This window comes from Eleutherodactylus coqui, chromosome 6 (genome assembly GCF_035609145.1).
Source record: "Eleutherodactylus coqui strain aEleCoq1 chromosome 6, aEleCoq1.hap1, whole genome shotgun sequence".
NCBI lineage: Eukaryota > Metazoa > Chordata > Amphibia > Anura > Eleutherodactylidae > Eleutherodactylus > Eleutherodactylus coqui.
Genome location: NC_089842.1, coordinates 214766997 through 214772996, shown reverse-complemented (window position 1 = coordinate 214772996; position 6000 = coordinate 214766997).

Genomic DNA, 6000 nt, shown 5'->3' with positions numbered 1-6000 from the left:
ACAAGTAAAATTATAACACACTTCAGCCAATGCAACATTTCTCACCTGAAACTGAGTCATATTCGTCCAATGTGTATGTTCAACTGCATCACAATGGGGACAATATTCATATATATTAAGGAAGGTGTTTTCCTGAACAACATTGTCATCTACTACATCACTATCATTGTGTACTATTGAGTATATGTCTCGAAGAGTCTCTACAGGAGTGGGGACAGATAATAGACAAGTCCGCAAAATGTCCTCTCCACTCTTGAGGTTGGGCATACACATGTGGGAAATATTGAATACGTCTTTTGCTAGATATTCCCACATATTGGGATGTCCTTCTGCCCATCCAGTCCATCGCTTCTCAATGTGGATCGTTTGTAGTGGTGTTCCCCAATAAGAGGACAGTCCAATAAGACAAAATACAGATGTCAAAGTCAAAATGCCCAGTACCCCCCACCCAAACAACTCCGGGATCCCACCCATCACTTTTCCTTCGGTTCGGGAACTTTCTTGCAGTGGGAGGCGTGTATCCAGGTAGCTCTCCCTTCCACTTTTACCGAAGTAGGCGTTGTCAACAGAACTTGGTATGGTCCGTCAAACCTTGGTTCCAGGGCTTTTCTTAAGTGCTTTTTCACGACCACCCAATCTCCAGGTTGCAGGGAATGAGTACCTTCTAGATTGTCAGGGTCTGGAATTGAGGAAAACACTAGATCGTGTGTTACTTTCAGTTTACGACATAGTTTTTGTACATATTCAGTAACCTTATCACACCCCTACTGCAGGGCCTGCGGATTGTACAGGCCTAATCTTGGCACTGAGCCAAACAGTACTTCATACGGAGAAAGACCTGTCTTTCGATTAGGGGTGGTGCGCACAGAGTAAAGGGCCATCGGGAGACACTCTGGCCATGGTTTTCCAGTCTCAGCCATGGCTTTCTGGATCTTGAGTTTTAAGGTACCATTAAGTCTCTCAACCTTTCCTGAACTCTGCGGATGATGGGGAGTATGGAAGGCTTGTTCCACTCCTAATGCTGACATAACTTCTTGCATTACTTCATCAGTAAAATGTGTACCTCTATCACTTTCAATGGTCTCTGGAACCCCGAATCTACATACCAATTCTGACACCAGTTTTTGTGCAGTGGCTCGTGCAGTAGCCCTACCCACCGAATATGCCTCAGGCCACCCGGAAAAGAGGTTCACGCACACGAGCACGTACTCATACCTTCCTGATTTGGGCAGCTGAATGTAGTCGATCTGTAGCCTCTGGAAGGGGTACAATGGTCGGGGTGAGCATTTCTGAGGGGTCTTCACCACCTGGCCAGGATTGTGTAACGCACACACTTCACATGCCTTGACATATGCTTTTGCCATCCTGTCAAACCCTGGGGCATACCAAACCTTGTCTACCATTAAAACCATAGCATTGCGCGAAGCATGTACCTTTCCATGGGCCAATGACGCTAAGCTGGGGTAGGCAGCAGCCGGTAAACATACCTTGGTTCCCATCATCCACACGTTCCCTACTTGCTTCCCTCCACCTAGGGCCCATCATTCCGCTTTAGTGGGCTTGAGCACCACATCAACAGGGAGTGTGAGCCCTGTCAGGGTGTTCTCACCCTCCTCAGAGGTTCCCACCTCCATATCAGGGTGAGGGGTCGACCGAGTCTTTACCTTGTTGCACACATGGTCCTTTCTGTCCAGTAGGGCTGCAGTCTTATCTGCTCTATCTGCCTTCTTGTTGCCCTTACTCTCCATGGACTGACCCTGGGTGTGTTCTTTAACCTTCACTATGGCCACCTGTTCTGGCAACATGATAGCCTTCATCAATGCACTTACAGCTTTACCATTCTTTATCGGCTTGCCTTGAGCTGTGAGGAAGCTCCGTGCGCGCCAAATAGGCCCATAGTCGTGTGCCACACAAAACGCATACCTGGAATCTGGGTAGATGTTGGCAGTTACACCTTCAGCTAGTTTACAGGCTTCAGTCAAAGCGCACAACTCGGCCTCCTGTGCTGACATATGTATCAGTACCTTGTGCAAAGTGACCACAGCATAACCCCTGACAAAACTGCCCTTCTCATTCAGGTATCTAGATCCATCCACAAACATTTCAAGGTGGGGGTTTAGGAGAGGTTTGTCAGTGACATGTGCGAACCCAGCTGTCTCCTGCTCCATGAGCGCTGCACAATCATGCTGGTGTTCGGCGTCAAAGGCGTCCTCATCAGTCAGGGAATTTGCAAAAAGCAGGTCCCCTGTACTTACTCCCCTATTTGAATCAGTGTCACCTAATGGTAATAAGGTGGCCGGATTCAGAGTGGTGCAACGTTGAAATGAGACATTGGATGAAGAGTGTACTGCAAGTTCCATTTTGATCTGTCTAGCAAGGGACAGATGTCTACGGCTTACCTGTGTCAGAATTCCATGTACATCATGAGGGGTGTAGATCACAATGGTGTGATCTAAGACAACGTCAAAACTTTTGTCCAGTAGCGCCTGAACTGCTAGAACCACTCGGACGCATGATGGAGACCCTTCAGCCACCGCGTCAAGATGGGCACTGTAGTATGCTACAGGTCGCTTTTTGTCACCATGCATTTGTGTCAGTACAGCGGTGGCGTGTCCCGCCATCTCAGTGACGTACATTTGGAAAGGTTTGTCATAGTCTGGCAGCCCCAGTGCTGGTTCACTGGTTATCTGTACTTTCAGCTGATGGAAGGCTGACTCAGCCTGCGGGGTCAGGGCAAATGGCCGTGAACCCAAACAGTCGTACAGAGGCTGCATGGTCATGGAGGCAGAGCGTATCCATGGCCGACAGTATGAAACCAGTCCCAAGAAGGTACGCAACTGAGCATGGGAGGTGGGAAGTTGCATGTCACTTACCACCTTCGTGCGTTCCGGCGTCAGGTGTTTAGTACCCGGACCTAGGCAGTGGCCCAGGAACACTACGTGAGATTTGCAGAACTGAAGTTTCTCTTTACTGGCTTTGCAGCCATTCTACTCTGATGGAGGAAACACAAAAGGCATAGTGATGCATTGAGGCAACTATTTGGGTCAGGAGCACACAAAAGTAAATCATCAACATATTACAAGAGGGCGGTGCCCTCGGGAATTGGCCAGGCGTCTAAAACCAGTTCATGAAACTAGTTTTGGGCTATTCTGTGCCCCTTGGGCAGCACTGTCCAACAGTACTGCTTTCCTCTGAAAGTAAATGCAAAGAATAACTGACAGTCTGCCGTGGTCCGTCTGACTGGTATCCCAAAGGCTCGAAGGAACGACACTAAGAACTTGTTAACCCCTTCCCTGCCGCGATCTAAGTAGATCGCGGCAGGGAAAGAGTTCACAGAGGGAGCGGACTCCCTCTGTGTCTCCGGCCGGCTCTCGCGATAACATCGCGAGAGCCCGGCCTGTCACCATCTTATACGCCAGACACTGGCGTCCTGTATTGCCTATGCCTATGATAGCGTCCCGCTGCCTATGATCGCTATATAAGTGATGAGGCATGGCAGAGCAGTAGCTCTGCCATGCCTTATGACAGCGATCATCAGGGCAGTGGTTAAAGTCCCTCAGAGGGACTCAAATAGTGTAAAAAAAACAAAGATTAAAAAATGAATTAAAAAAATGTAAAAAAAGAGTAAAAAAAAATTTTTTATGCTTTTTCTCAGATTAGCATAAGAAAAGGGGAACCCCCCCCCACATATTTGCTATTGTCGCGTCCGTAACGACGCGTACAATAAGTTGCACATGCTTTTGACTGTGCACGAAAAAAAAACGCTAAAAAAAACGCTAAAAAATTAAAAATTAGCATTTTGCCTCACTAAAAACGCAATTAAAGTGATCAAAAAAGCCGTATGTACCCCAAAATGGTACCAGTAAAAACTACAGCTCGTCTCGCAAAACATAAGCCCTCATAGAGCTCTGTACATCACAAAATAAAAAAATTACAGGACTTTGAATAGAAAAAAGATTTCCAAAAAAAAGGGGTTTTTATTGCAGAAAAGTGGGAAAACCTAAAAACAATGCATCGACACTACAGCGTTCCTGCGCCCGTCAGCAGCACTCTGATAGCCATATGGGCGGCCAATTATACTAAACGACCAGACAGGCAGCCACCAATATACGTGCCCTGCTCTGATATTAGGCTACAGGGGTCTATAGAGAAACAAGAGTAGAAGCATATCCGTGTATGAAGGGGTTAATACCAGACATCCCGCCTCCAGCATGCAGGAAGGGGTTAATGCTAGACGCATCCCTCGTTCAGCAGGCGTGTATGAAGGGATCTCCACATCCAGGCACCCACACTGCGCTGCATGGTGCCCCCAATATACCGGCTATGAATGAACCGCCAGCTTCTCTGAGGAGTGCGGAGCCCATTACCTTTCCCTCTCCGTAAGGTCCTCTTACGTCACCACAACACGTGATGAAGCACCTGACCCATTACATCACGTGGTACGGTTGTCTCACGTGAACAAGGTAACGTGCCTCCTCTGGCGGCTGAGGGTAGTGCGGCTCATATGGGGACGTGAGCGGCACAGGAGGGGAGTGCCTGCGGCAGGGAACACGGTGATGTGTACTGTGGTCAGCGTTACCTGAGGGGAAGAAAGGCCTTGGACCAAGCTGATGGTAGTAAGGGCAGGCCCACTCAAATGGCAACTACAGGCGGATCCCACAGTAAATATGCACCCGGCTGCTTTTAGCCCCTCCCTCACACAGGAACGCGGGAAAGCAGCGCAATTTAAATTCCGGCGCTTTGCCGCACGTTACGTTTTCACTGGCTTTCAGCAGTCCTCGTCATTGAGGAGCACTACACGCTCAAAAATAGACCAGACACGGAAATCGCAGCAGTCTGAGGCCGTGTGAGAGGCTGCGCCTAAAGCCAAAAATATCGCCTGTGTGAGGGAGGCAGGACGCCATCCTTTGTTATCATGTTTGTTTTTTCCTCCCCCTTTTATAAAATCATAACTCCTTTGTTTATCCATCGACGTCGCTGTATGAGGGCTTGTTTTTTGCGGGACGAGTTGTATTTTTCAATGGTGTTATTTAATGTACCATATAAGGTACTGAAAAACTTCTTAAAAATTCCTAATGCAGTGAAATGGTAAAAAATTGACATTCTGCCATCTTTCAGTGCGTCTTGTTTCTACAACATACAAAAATGACATGATAACTTTATTCTATGGGTCAGTACTAGAGATGAGCGAACGTGCTTGGCCACGCCCCTTTTTCGCCCGAGTACCGCGATTTTCGAGTACTTCCGTACTCGGGCGAAAAAATTCGGGGGGGCGCCGTGGCGGCACGGGGGTTAGCAGTGGGGAGTGGGGGGGAGAGGGAGAGAGAGAGGGCTCCCCCCTGTTCCCCGCTGCTACCCCCCGCGCCGCCACGCCTCTCCCTCCCCCCCGGCGCCCCCCGAATCTTTTCATCCGAGTACTGAAGTACTCGAAAATGGCGGTACTCGTCCGAGTAATTACTCGAAACGAGTACGTTCGCTCATCTCTAGTCAGTACGATTACCACAATACCAAACTCGTGTAGGTTTTTTTTTGTTTGTTTTGGTTTTTTTGCTGTACTACTTTTTTTTTTTTAATTAACCCCTTCCTGCCCCAGGGTGTAAGTTTACGTCCTGGGAGCGGGGTACTTCCTGCCCCAGGGCGTAAACTTACGTCCTGGGGATAGCGTGGGATCACATATAATCCCACGTTATCCTGCAGCGGGAGCCGGCTGTCAGTCACAGCCGACATCTCGCTGCAACAGTGGTGGTGGTGGGGGGGGAGGGGTGGCATCGGAGATGTTAAACCCTTCCCTGCCGCTTTTTTTTTTGCATTTTTTCTCATATTAGCATTAAAAAAACCACATATTTGGTATCGTAGTGTCCATAAAGACTTGTAGAATAAATCAAACATGGTTTTTATCCTGCACGGCAAAAAGCGTTAAAAAAAACACAAAAAACTGAGGCAACATGCTAATTTTTAGTATTTTGCCTCTCAAAAAACGCAATAAAAGTGATTAAAAAA